This window comes from Sapajus apella, unplaced genomic scaffold, assembly GCF_009761245.1.
Source record: "Sapajus apella isolate SASKATOON/1434 unplaced genomic scaffold, GSC_monkey_1.0 scaffold58, whole genome shotgun sequence".
In the NCBI taxonomy this organism is placed as follows: Eukaryota; Metazoa; Chordata; class Mammalia; order Primates; family Cebidae; genus Sapajus; species Sapajus apella.
Window position 1 is genome coordinate 10,073,943 of NW_022436998.1, and position 14,749 is coordinate 10,088,691.

A 14,749-nucleotide genomic window follows, 5' to 3' on the forward strand; every position below is an offset into this window, starting at 1 on the left:
TTTTGTCTGGACATTCAGATTTTTGTGTGTGCATTTCCTCATAAATTTAAGTAATCAGTGCTAGATCTCAGAGTTCTAAACTGAACCTTGCTTCATGAGATAATATCTAAAGATGCAAAAGAATTGGATCCCTTCCTTTGCTCTTGCGAAGCATACATTCCACCCCAGCATGAGAAATGAGCTCATGTTGGACTTCAAACATAGGCTAGATAAAAATAAGTAAACATGTCAACTGAGGACAAGATTATACCAAGTGATTCTACTGCCTGTTGTTTCAAAGCACATTTTGATATAATCTGAATTATAACAAGAGAATAGAAACATTTACTCATGACAAATACTGTGTCCTTGTGAAGACTATAGAAGAACCTTCATCTGGTGTAAGAAAAACTCTGAGGTTTAAGTCACAACGCTGCACATGAAACAATCATAAAACGGAGACACTGACATGTTTATTCTGGCTGTTTTCCTTGTTAAACCACAGCCCCACATGGTTAGTCCATTTGATAACTTTGAATAAGTCTTTGAATAGCAGCGTGGTCACAGTACCCTTGGTGTCACTCCATGACCCCAGTATCCTTCACTCACACAACTTCAGAGGTGGGAGAGATCTCCAAGTCCAGCTCCCTCATTCTGTAGAAGAGGAAACTCTTAGTTATTCTAGAGATGTGGACTTAGTCATCTTAATACCAGACTTTATGGAGACTTAAGAAATAATGGCTTTTGAATATTACTATATTCATGGATGAAATATAGAACAAGTACAAAGCTTCCTCCTGCTATGACAGGTATTCTGGGATGTTTAATGTGCCTTTTCTGGTCACTAGGGTACCATTTAGAGCAATGAAGCAGTTGATTTACAATATGGTGCACAGAGGAATGCCTCAGAGCTCCCTTTCACCCACGGGGAGGACACAATGTAGCATTACTTCATTATTCATGTCAGTTCATTTTTGAGTATGATTCTGTTCACATAATGCTGACAGAAAGATACAAACACAATGTTACAAATGTTCAAATAGTTTATTATATTTTGCCTAATATCTTTGTGTGACTCAGCTTCTTCATTGTTTTCCAGATAGATACACATTCAAACTTGAACATCTGTAGCATATGGTTTCGAGAAACTAAATTTGAAAATTGCATCTCTTAAGGGTATAATTACTTGACTTAATTGACATGCAGTTTGATAAATATTTGTTCCGTGGAAAGAAATAATTTGTTTGAGAACTTGTTGGTGACTGATAGACATAGCTTTTATGACTTAGCATCCTGTAACTGAGCCAAAGAAATTGTATTTACAATGGCATACACGGTGTAATCTAACTCAAGAGGAAAGAAAAATAATAATTTTGTAATGGCTGACAGTGACTTCAGGAAGGAAGAAGCAATGAGCAAACAGAATTAAAAAATCTATAATAATTAGAGTGATAATAAAAGTAGTAATGACATTATATTAGTTTTCTGTAAATAATGTGACAAATTACCACAAACTGGGTGCTTTAAAATAACAGAAATTTATTCTTTCACACTTCTGGAGACCAGAATTCCTACAGTATCAGAAACACAATCAAACTATCAGAAGCACACTCCTTCTGGAGTTTCTGGAGGAGAATCCATTTATCTCCTCTTCCAGATTCTGGTGGCTACTGGCAGCCTGTGGTTTTTGGTTGCATCACTCCAATCTTTACCTCTGTGTTTACCTTTCGTGTGTGTGTGTGTGTGTGTGTGTGTGTGTGTGTGTGTGTGTGTGTGTGTGTGTTTAAGCTCACTCTATTTCCTTTTCTTTTTTTTTTTTTTTTTTTGAGACGGAGTTTCGCTCTTGCTACCCAGGCTGGAGTGCAATGGCGCGATCTCGGCTCACCGCAACCTCCGTCTCCTGGGTTCAGGCAATTCTCCTGCCTCAGCCTCCTGAGTCGCTGGGATTACAGGCACACGCCACCATGCCCAGCTAATTTTTTGTATTTTTAGTAGAGACGGGGTTTCACCATGTTGACCAGGATGGTCTTGATCTCTTGACCTCGTGATCCACCCGCCTCGGCCTCCCAAAGTGCTGGGATTACAGGCTTGAGCCACCGCGCCCGGCCTCTATTTCCTTTTCTTAAGCATACTTGGGACAGTATTTAGGGTCTATTTACAGGTTCCAGAAATTAGGACAATTTTGGGGAACCATTTTTCAGCCTGCCACAAAGAAGAATTTAGACCCACTAAATTGGGTGCCCTGGGTTAGAAAATTCCAAAAGCCACTGACCAGTCGGCCGGGCGTGGTGGTTCATGCCTATAATCCCAGCACTTTGGGAGGCCAAAGCGGGTGGATCACGAGGTCAAGAGATCGAGACCATCCTGGTCAACATGATGAAACCCTGTTTCTACTAAAAATACAAAAATTAGCTGGGCATGTTGGTGCACACCTCTAGTCCCAGCCACTCGGGAGGCTGAGGCAGGAGAATTGCTTGAACCCAGGAGGTGGAGGTTGCAGTGAGCCGAGATCGCGCCATTGCACTCCAGCCTGGGTAACAAGAGTGAAACTCTGTCTCAAAAAAAAAAAAAAGAAAAGAAAAGAAAATTCCAAAAGCCACTGACAACTCTTAGCATTACCCATAGAGTAACTGTGTTTGTTTGTGTTTTAGGGAAAATTCCCTAAGAGAATTTCCCACTAGCTTGTCATAACTATTATTTGTAGGGATCTTCATGCTGAGACCTAACCCTTCCATATATAAGTGGTTCAGCTTTGCCAGAACCCCACAGGAAGAGATTATGAAACACCTATTTGTTCTTGAGTTCGGAGCCCAAATTCACCTCCCTGGAATTACTCCATGACTCCAGCACAGATATTTCTCCCTCCAAGGAAACATACCTCACACGCATAAGGGAAATTCCTTAGGTCCTTTTTAAGGATGCAGACCTTGGGGAGCAGCAAAGTGTTAGTGCTAAGACGACCAGTGGAACAGTTACCAACTCTTTCTCCTACACTTCCTAAAAGCTGTGTAAAATTTATAAGATCATGAAAGAATTATGTGGACTAATGAATGTCGCTTTTCAGAACAATTAGTTTGTATTGAATACTAGGTCTATGCCAGGCAGTGAGCTAAGCATTTTATTTCTATTCTTTCATTTAATCCTTTGAGTTAGAGTCCACCCATTATTATTATCCTCATCTTCTTCTTTTGTTATTGTTTGTTTGTTTTTAACTTTTTATTTAGTTTCAAGGGTACATGTGGAAGTTTGTTATGTAGGTAAATTGTGCTGTGGGCATTTGGTGTACAGATTATTTCATCACCCAAGTAATAACCATAGTACCTGATACATGGTTTTATAATCCGCACCGTTGTCCTGCCCTCCACTATCAAACAGGCCCTGGTGTCTATTGTTCCCTTCTTGGTGTCCATGTAGACTCAGTGATTAGCTGCTACTTACAAATGAGAACAGTTGGTATTTGGTTTTCTTTTCCTGCCTTAGTTTACTTAGGATAATGGCCTCCAGCTCTATCTTTGCTGCTGCAAAGGACATGATCTCATTCTTTTTTATGGCTGCATAATGTCCCATAGTGTATATGTACCACATTTTCTTTATCCAGTTTATCATTGATGGGCATTTAGGTTGGTTCCATGTCTTTGCTATTGTGAATAGTGCTGCATTGATCGTATGTGTGCATATCTCTTTATGGTAGAACGATTTATATTCCTTTGGGCATATACTCAATAATGGATTTTTGGGTTGAATAGTAGTTCTACTTTAAGTTCTTTGAGAAATCACCAAACTGCTTTCCACTAATTAACATTCTCACAGTGTTCCTTTTTCACCGCAACCTCACCAGCATCTGTTACTTTTTAGACTTTTTAATAAAAGCCATTCTGACTAGTGTACGATGGTATCTCATGGTGATTTAGACTTGCATTTCTCTAATAATTAGTGATGTTGAGAATTTTTTCATATACCTGTTGGCTGCATGCATGTCTCTTTTGAAAAGTGTCTGCGCATGTCCTTTACCCACTGTTTAATGAGGTTGGTTGTTTCTTGCCTGTTAATTTGTTTAAGTTTCTTATAGATTCTGGATATTAGCTCTTTGTCAGATGAATAGTTTGCAAATATTTTCTTCCGTTCTGTAGGCTGTCTGTTTACTCTGTTGATAGTTTCTTTGCAGAAGCTCTTTAGTTTAATTACATCCCATTTGTCAGCTTTTGTTTTTGTTGCAATTTCTTTTGGTGCCTTTATTATGAAATCCTTGCCAGTGCCTATGTCCAGAATGGTATTTCCTAGGTTATCTTCTAGAGTTTTTATAGTTTTGTGATTTGCATTTAAGTATTTAATCCATCTTGAGTTGATTTTTGTATACAGTATAAGGAAGGGATCCAGTTTCAATCTTCTGCATGTAGCTAGCCAGTTACTCCAGCAGTATTTATTAAATAGACAGTTATTTCTCCATTGATTGTTTTCATTCACTTTGTCGAAGATCATATGGTTGTAGGTGTGCAGATTTATTTCTGGGCTCTTTTTTCCATTCTGTTGGTTTAGGTGTCTGTTTTTGTACTAGCACCATGCTGTTTTGGTTACTGTATCCTGTAGTATAGTTTGAAGTCAAGTAATGTCATGCCTCTAATTTTGTTCTTTTTGCTTAGGATGATATGGCTATTGGGCTTTTATTTTTTTCTTCGTTCCATATAAATTTTGGAATAGCTTTTTTTTCTAATGCTATGAAAATATCATTGGTAGTTTGATAGTAATAATACTGAATCTGTAAATTACTTTGAGCAGTATGGCTATTTTAATATTAATTCTGCCTATTTATGAGCCTGAAATGTTTTTTCATTTGTTTGTGCCATCTCTAATTTCTTTCAGCAGTGTTGTGTAATTCATTTTGTAGAGATCTTTCACCTCCCTGACTAGCTGTAATCCTAGGTATTTTATTTTCTGTGTGGGTGGCTATTGTGAATGGGATTGCACTCTTGATTTGGCACTCAGTTTGTATGTTGTTGTTATAGAAATGCAAGTGATACATGTGCATTGATTTTGTTTCCTAAAACTTTGCTGAAGTTGTTTTTCAGATTTAGGAGCTTTCAGGTAGAGAATATGAAGTTTTATAGATATAAAATCATATTGCCTGCAAACAGAGATAATTTGACTTTCCTTCTTCCTATTTGGATGCCTTTTATTTTTTTTTTTTCTCTTGCCTGATTGCTCTGGCCATGAAGTCCAGTACTATGTTGAATAGGAGTGGTGAGTATGGGCATCTTTGTCTTGTTCCAGTTCTCCAGAGGAATGCTTCCAGGTTTTGCTCATTCTGCATGACATTGTCCTAGGTAGCTCTTATTATTTTGAAGTATGTTCTTTCAATGCCCAGTTTGTCAACGGTTTTTAACATGAAGGGATGTTGCATTTTATCAAACTCCTTTTTGGCATCTACTGATAACATCCTGTGTTTTTGTTTTTAGTTCCATTTATGTCATGACTCACATTTATTGATTTGTATATATTGAACTAACCTCGCATCCCAGTAATAAAGCATACTTGATCATGGTAGATTAGCTTTTTGATGTGCTACTGGCATTTTGTTGAAGATTTTTACATCTATGTTCATCAAGTCTCTTGGCCTGGTGATTTCTTTTTTGGTTGTGTCTCTGCTAGATTTTGGTATCAGAATGATGCTGGCCCCACAGAATGAATTAGGGGACAGTCCCACTTCCTCAGTTCTTTGGAATATTTTCCACAGGAATGATATCAGTTCTTCTTTATACATCTTGTAGAATTTGGCTGTCAATCCACCTGGGCTTTTCTTTTGATTTTTTGTTGTTGTTGTTGTTAATGGGGTTTTTATTACTGATTTAATTTTGGAACAAATTATGATCTGTTTAGGGTTTCAATATCTCCCTCATTCAACCTTGGGAGACGGTAAGTTTCCAAGAATTTATCCATTTCTTGTAGCTTTTCTAGTTTGTGTGCATAAAGGTGCTATAATAGTCTCTGAGGGTTTTGTATTTCTGTGGAGTCAGTGGCATTGTGATCATAGGTATGATCTTGTTATAGCCTTGCTTTTAAGCTGAGAATATTCATGAGTCACTTTGAATGTAAAAGGCTTCCTTTCTTACATTACAAATGAAAGGCACTCAAGATAAAAAGGAAGACATTCACTTATAAAACTGTTCCTGAATCCTCTGCTTGTAGCTTAACCGTGGGCTATGAAACATATAAACTATGATATTTTAGATCCTGTCATAATTTAAAAGTACTAACAAGATCTCTTCTGCTAACAATTCTGTATAGCATAAACACTTTTTCTCTAACATATTTATCACATCCCATAAATGTTATGGTAAAATGCTTTACCGTAAAATCCTGCAGCATCATATATCTGCATATTTAGACAGCTGAGCTCATCTTTAAATCAGCATTACCAAATCCACTTATGAGCAACTGAAACAAATTCACAACCACTCAGAGCTAACACTAGGACACTTAGACACCATTAATATTCTACTGGGAGTTTCAAGTAACACTGTATCCATTAAGAGAAAGGAAATTGTAGAAAAATGATCTTTAAGTCAATGACAAGTGAAATGGCAAATTATTTCTGCCCTAAAGGCTATAATTTTTCCATTAGCCATATTGTTCTTTTAAAAGCCTGTTCTTTAATTATTGTATAATTTATATAGTCTATATAATTTATGTTGGTTATAAGTTTATGTGTAGAAATATTCATATGAAGTTTGACTACAGCTAAGTTACTAGCCTCACTTCAAAACACAATACTAAGAGTTTATTATTTAGAAGACTTTCAAAGTTTGTCTCTAAATGTTTTTTGTTCTCACTGAAATATTTTTAATAAAGTAGAAAATATGCTTGAGAGACAATGATTTCAGCACATTTCTAACTATATTATATTTGATTAAAACCTTAAAGAAAAATGTTATTGATAAATTGCCATTAAGCTTCTCTTACCAAGTGGAATATTGCCCTGGAGCAGGGTCCATAAACTTTTTCTGTAATGATCTTTGTAGTGAATATTTTCGGCCCTCCGGGCTTACTCAGCTCTGCCATTTAGGACAGAAGCAGTCACAGGCAATATATAAACAAATAGAAATGATTGTGTTTTGATAAACTTTAGTTACGGAGCCTGAGACCTGAGTTTCATATGATTTTGATGTGTCAGAAAATATTACACCTCTTTTGATTTTATTTCCAACCATTTAAAAACGTCATAATCATTCTTAGTACACTGGCCACACAATAAAACAGGCCCTGGCTGGGTTTTGCCTTGAGTTGTCAATTACTAATTATTTATGTCAAGGGCCTCATTTAATATTAAAAGTAATTTTTGCGGGGAACTGATGAGCAGGTGTGAAGGAGAGTACTGAGAATGTCAAAGAAGTTTTAGAATCTTTTTCACAAAAAAGATTTTGCTCTTGACAGATGTGTTTTGCCAGAAGTCATAACCTCATGCAGCTCAGACTTTATCCAAAACTGAAATCTTGATTTTCCTCAAACCTGCTTTCTCCCCTAATCTTCTCTATATCAGGAAGCGGCAGCACCATCCACCCCCTTCTCCCTCATCACTCATCTCAAATCCGTTAGCAAATAATGTGTGCCTGTTCCTTCTAGGACTCCCTAATTGCCACCACCTGTTCATACCAACACTCTCTCTCACCTGAACGACCATCTTAATTCCCCTTCCTGTGACTCTCTCCTCAGCAGCAATCCATCTTTGGCAACGTATCTTGCTGTTTGTAAATCAGAAATCTGATGATATCACACTTACTAGCTGCAATCTTGGCCAAGTTAACGAAATACCTTAAGATCCCGTTTCTGCTTCTGTAAATGGAAGGAGCGATTATCCATGCTTCTGATTTGATGTGAAGATTAAATGACTAATGGTAAACATTTAGGTGATGCCTATTCTACAATCTCTATTTAATGAACTCGGGCCCATAAGGTGGTAGCTACAATCATTATCATTGTCACTCTTCTAATTAAAATGGATTGCTGTTAGAATAAAATCAAAATGTGTCATCTCTTACATCTTTCAGAAGCTATCTGCCTCTCCTTGCCTGCCTTATGTTTGAAGCTTTGTTATGTCTCGGCCACTAGATCTTATTTTAGTTTCTCATGCACTCCAAACTCTCTAGGACCGTCACAACTGCACCTTCCTATTCCTGTCACTGGATTCTTAATGTAAATGTCACTTTCTCAGAGAGGCCTTCCCTGACCATTCATTTAAAAAATATTCCCCACAAACTCACACCTTACCCAATCACAGAATTCTGCTTGTTTCTTTTATAACAATTCTCATGGTATATTATTTATTAATGTATTTATTTCTACATTTTTGTTAGAATGTAGCTTCCAGGAGAGAGATATAAGCCTGTCTCCTTCATCACTGTGCAAATATTGATGTTCTATAAACATTTATGAAGAAAAGTGAAATATCACAGCTATTTGCCAATTTTATTCAAATTCTGATACATTCATTTAAATTCAGCAAACTCTAGGTGGTCAGTAAGTAGACTCACTCATTCTTCTGTCCATTTATCCAGCAAACATGTATCAAGTACCTTCTGAGTTAGGTCTGTGCAGATTATAGAGGATCAACAGCCTTGATAGTTGCTTTAAAAGAATTTATAACATAATTGCATAAGTTGTCATTTAAAAGTACCATCAAAAATATACACACCAATGACTCAATCTATTTATTTCCTTCAGGTTTAAGTTTGAATTTTCTTTTTCATTAAAACATTCATCATATAAAATAGCACCTCTAAGTGGCACCATCAGTTATTTAGTAAACATTTATTAAACATGTACCAGTTGCTATATTAAGCAATGAAATTCTACTTGGATTTCTTTTTCCTGCTACACTTCACTTTTTAAGAGAAAGAAGCAAAAATCACACAAATTAGTTATCAGATATTCTGATGTTTTAAAGTTTGCAGGTTTTGTCTTGGGATCAGTATACATATATCATGTTCTGCCTGGGCTACAGTCTCCACAGGAATTCATGTTGACCCTGGTGCACTGCAAGGTCACTCATACAAGGGAGATTATATTTTACCCAGTATGCTAACTATATCCAGAAAATATGTAGAGATATATTCAAGAAATTTTTCAAAACTAATTATTTTTTTAAAAAAATAGCGTTTCTGCCCATAAAGAGTTTAAACCTTCATAATCCAAAGAACAAGGACAGCCTATAACCAGCTGTCTGGTTATAGGTTTTGTTTGCCAGTTCAACCCTCACTTGGTTATTTAGTTTTCTTTAAGATTATGCATGCGTTTAGAAATTGCTACCATCAGAGGGTAAAATAATGATATTTTCCTGGGCCAAACCAACAGATTTTCACAATATGTTATTAATTCAGAGAGACAGTTCTACTGGATTGTCTTTATTACACATGAGAACATTAATTAAAACTTCTGAAATGAAGTAATTTTTAAAATACATAAACACCTAACCTGTTGAAAAAAAAAAAGAAAAGTGATTTAATAATTTGTTAATAAAGTAACATGGGAGTGATAAATGTTACTATGGAAAGCAGAAGATATGAATGCACTTAAATGATCTGCTAATAACTGCGTGATCTGTGGCAATTCTACCCCTCCAGACTCAGTTTCTATATTGGAAAAAACAGGTAAAACAACTTGTATAAAAAGATTTCTATAAATCTTATATTTCTAAAGTTGCAGGAATTCAATACTACTTAATTGAACATTGGCAGTGGGTTTTAATGCAATTAACTTTTATTAGGTGTTAAAACTTTTTTATTATGGGTTAATTTATTATTATTTATTCTGTTAAATTCGTCTAAAGGTAATCTTTAGACGAATTTAACAGAATATAATTGAGCCAAGAAAGACTTGCAAATTGGGCAGCCCCAGTACCAAAATAAATTCAGAGCAACTCATGGTCAGATAACATTTATGGACAGAAAAAGGAAAATCAGGTCCAAGAAAAACAGAAGTGGGGTACAGAAACAGCCGGATTGGTTACAGCTCAGCATCTGCTTTAGTCAGACAAGGTTTGAACAATTGGCCGCCAGTGATTGCGCAAAGCCCTCTGATTGATACAAGAAGATGTTACAGTCTGGTTACACCTCGTTCGCTCATAGTTCACTGTATGGAGAAACCTTTAGCGCGAACTTAAAACTGGTAAGAAGGCAGCTTTAGGCTAAACTGGTAATTACTGGTAATTCACTTGCCTCCTAAACTGAATGTAACTACCATCACAAAATTTAACACCTTCAAGAAGAGAATTTTTTTTCCTGTTCCTTGATTTTTTTAAAAAAGAAAGAATTAAAAAGATAACATACACTTTTTCCTCCCATATACTCTAGCTTTTGTATCTTCTCATCTGCATGATTGGTGGGGAGAGAAGAATGGGGTAGGGGAGAGAAAGAGACGGAGAGAAAGAGAAATACAAGTTACAAGGCAGAATTATCTTTCTGATTGCATGAAACCCACAGATCACTTTCTCCACAACAGAAATCTTTTCAGTAACCTCAATCTATGTTTTGGCTTTATTTATTTATTTATTTTTATCATGCATGCTTTAACTGGATTATGGAATAAAACCAAATTTCAGTTTGATTTCTGTTCGATATTGTTTTACTCAAAGGGATTGTAGCTTTTTCCTATTAAACAGTCAAATTTACCTTCATGGAAAACACTAAAAGAAAATTGAACTGGAATTTCAACATAGAGTGACTTTGTCATAATAAAAGCAAGTTAGATATACATGGGAAACTTAAGCAACAAAGTGCTTTATATCAGTGGTCCTGATGACCACTGTGTACATATATGTTTACACACTAAGAAATTGACTTTTGCACTTAAAGCAAATGAACTTTCAAGTAGAGAAATAGTAATTCAGCTCTGAACAAAAGTCAATCACTATGTTATGACACAAAGAAATAGAAGTTTAGGCCTGGCCCTCAAGAATCTCAGTTGACTTTTAATAGCTTTGCAAACTGAGTTGGCAACAAATATTTTCAAATGTGAAGAAAATCAGGAAACATCTCACCTGATACTATTTGGTAAAAAATTTGTTAGGAGTTTATTTAAGGCTTGTCATGAAAACTTCATCCCTTAGTTATGACACTATGTCCTAACATGCAGAATCGGTGCAAATCTTAGCTGCTTTTTAGTGAAGCTCGAGGGAAAACTCTTGATGACCAACATAAGGAAGAGTCTATTTTAACACAGCAGCAATGCATTTATGAAATCCTAGCTGGAGCCAGTTCAGACATGGACATAGGATGTGCTTTGTCGCTTACTAGGGAAAAAAGAGCCACTTTTCTCAATGGACTTGTGGGGATTGGGAACAGGCAGCTGGGTTCAACTAAGTAGCTGAGTAGAGCCATCTTGCTTCCGGGAATGGAATAGTTGCTACGAGGTGGAGCTGGACACTGACTCAGCAGTGAGAGACTGGAAGAGAGGCAGCGGCCACTGTGGAAGAGCACATCATCTACAGAGCAGATACAAATCCTTTAGGTAGTTGTCTTTTGAAGTTTCCATTATATTCTACCTCTGTGGAAATGTTAAGTGCCTCCATTATAAATAACTTATAAATAATACTAACATAACATGTATAACACATTCCTGATATTTACAAATAAAACTGTCCAGAAATTTTAAAAGGAAAACCAACCATATATTTAATACATTTATAAGAAATATCTTTTTAGAAAATAAAATGTATATGTTTTGTATATGTTTCAAAATTTGATGAGCATCTAAGATGTGGAATAAGCCTACTTTTTCCAAGTCTGATTGGCAAAGGAGAGAGTCCTAATTTACAGATCCCATCCAATATATGCCAGCCATTCTCCTGGGTTATTCATACACTGAGATGAATAATACACCCTGCCCAAACTCTAGGATCCCCCATTCTACAGTGGATTGTTAGTACATAAGCATCCAACATGCTGACACCCAAAAGTGCAACAGTAGCATAGAGGAAGTAAGGATTCTGCTTGGAAGAAGAGAAAGGAGAGAAAGTATTAAGATTTAAGGTTACCGTCCAGGATATACCTTGGGGGCATATCTCTCACTGTTCTCCTTTAGCACAAAATCCACAACAGCATGAAAGTTTGCAAACAGAGAACAGTATGCCAGTGTCATTTTTAGATGCATAAACTTTGACATCACACATACAGTGACATCTAAGGAATCACTGCCTCACTAACATTCAGTTTCCTTGCCTATAAGGTGGAAGTCGTACATAAACACCTCAGACTTTGGAGCAAAATTAAATGAGAGTATGTATGTATAGTACTTTATGTAGTAGCTAGCATGCAGTAAGTACAATTACTCTTGGAAATTATTTTTATTTCCTAAAGAAATAATAGCTATAGCTTCACAAACAGAACATTTAAGGATTCTTTAATAGCCCTATGAGACTAGAGTATGGCATTTGAATGGAGTGGCTGTGTAATAAAGATTACACAGCAAAGTTCCATTAATGTCCACAAAGGAATTACAACTTGATGCAAATGTAATGGGAAAAACCCAGCAAACATGACTATGTGCTTTGGAATGTTAAATCTAGGGACAATTGGAAGACGATATGGAGCAGGCAACCAATCGAGAGGCCTTTCACTAGGGAAACAGTTTCTGCTGTGAAAGCAGTAAGCCAGTTTTTATAATTTGTAGGTCATTTTGAATATTGTCATGGTTATTTGTTATATAACTTTAATATACATTTTAAGAGTTTTTGCCATAATTCACATGATTTTTTTTTTTTTTTTTTGGAGACGGAGTTTTGCTCTTGTTACCCAGGCTGGAGTGCAATGGCGTGATCTCGGCGGTGGTCTTGATCTCTTGACCTCATGATCCACCCGCCTCGGCCTCCCAAAGTGCTGGGATTACAGGTGTGAGCCACCGCGCCCGGCCCACATGATTTTTTTAAGACAGCGATAAAAGTTTTTGCAAAAAAAAAAAAAAATGCCAGCATGAAGATGCCATTTTGGAGAGATGTGTTATTCTAACTAAAAGTCTATTTTGGGCCAGGTGTGGTGGCTCACACCAATAATCCCCAACACTTTGGGAGGCCGAGGCAGGCAGATCACCTGAGGTCAGGAGTTTGAGACCAGCCTGGCCAACATGGTGAAACCCCATTTCTACTAAAAGTACCAATATTAGCTGGGCATGGTGGTGGGCATCTGTAATCCCCACTACTCAGGAGGCTGAGGCAGGAGAATTCTTGAACCTGGGAGGTGGAGGTTGCAGTGAGCCAAGAACGTGCCATTGCACTCCAGCCTGGGTGACGAGCAAATCTCCATCTCAAAAAAGAAAGAAAAAAAAGCCTATTTTGAAGCTGACTTGGTATAAGCATTTTATGCTATAAAGCGAGATACACAGGCATTTAGAAAGCTAAAGCAGCAAGAAAATAAAGCTGTTTTCTTTTGTGCATCTCAGGTCAGTGTACTTCTCAATATCACCTCAACATTTTCCCTTTTCCCCATGGGAAGATGTCTGAATACACATTTGTGGTATTCATACATTCATACATGTTTCAAAGTGAAATAATATCTTTGTGAAATTTTAAATCATGAATTTGGATGGATAACCTTAAAATATGAAAGATAGATGAAAGGAATGAAAAGATATTAATATACATTTTTATAACAGTAATGTTAGAAACATAACTTTTGGTTTTGATCTGACTCAGAATATCACTGACAAAAGGTAGATGACAACGTAGATATTTGATAGTTATGTTCTAAAAGTGAAAATGTCATGTCTAGTTGAGTATCTTACGAAGCATAGATTGTTTTCAGAACAACGAAACCACAAAGGCCTAACCTGCAGACAAACATTGTACTTTTGTGCCCTCCAGTGGCCATTTGGAGAATATACCCATCCTTATAGAACCGTTCAAGAAACACAAAGTGGCTGAGGGCAAGCCAATGGCAAAGGAGACAAGCAAACTGTACAGTCAGAGACCCTAAGGGTATCTCTTTCTCTTTCATAAATTTACTGAAGTAAGAAGAGAGCTAGCAGATTTGGGAGATTCTTCAGATTGATTCCAAGAATGCAAAGAAGCTACTGGTTTGGACTACAGATGGTTCTTTTGATCATTCTTGAATATCCTCTTCTTAGACACTTTTTAAACAAGCATTGCCAAGCAAAGAATGGAAGCTTAAATTTTTATTTCAATCAAAGACATTATGCATGGGACACAAATGACATTAAGCTTCTCACTCTGAGAGAGGTAGCTCTTCAGTCAGCAGACTCCTGTGCTGGGGATCCTTTGGGAAACCAGCAGATAGCTACTGGAATGCCAGGGAAATAATTGCACATGTATTTTGCAGGAGCCTCAAAATCAAATCACACTGGCAGAGCAAAGAGTTTTGGCAATAAAATTTTAATTGAATAGTCAGTTTGGTGGAACATCCAAATTAGAAAAATACCTGTTTATTAATATGGAAATTACCTATTTTCTCATCTTTACCTTTCAGTATTAGTTTAGCCCCAGAATTAGATGCAGTTAATAGAGCCAGGTCTGCAGAGCATCTTAGATAGATTTTGACTCCTATTTTAAATGTGGCTGGAATCTCTGATACTGTTTCTTCCATGGTCCTATAGGGAATAGAGCCTTTGGCCTTTATATGGTTGTAGGTTTTGGTGGGGATTTTTAGATCACTTTACTGTCTTGTTATGAGAATTAAATAGATCAAAATGTCTCTAATTTTCAAAATAACTTTTGTTTAAACCCAGTGACTGCTTAACTATTTGCAAAATACTTCTGAAAACTTTTTAG

General features: G+C 36.6%; 1 protein-coding gene and 1 long non-coding RNA gene across 5 annotated transcripts in view; one reads left to right on the forward strand and one right to left on the reverse strand.

The window, feature by feature from the left end:
* The window catches only part of PRKG1 (protein kinase cGMP-dependent 1), a 1,332,247-nt gene that overhangs the window by 1,235,744 nt on the left and 81,754 nt on the right, over positions 1-14,749 (forward strand). The window lies entirely within an intron of this gene.
* Positions 438-12,273, reverse strand: LOC116528450. The gene is made up of 2 exons (XR_004259032.1): positions 12,005-12,273; positions 438-633 (listed from the first exon to the last, which is right to left on the reverse strand). It is a non-coding gene; the product is annotated as an uncharacterized LOC116528450 (long non-coding RNA).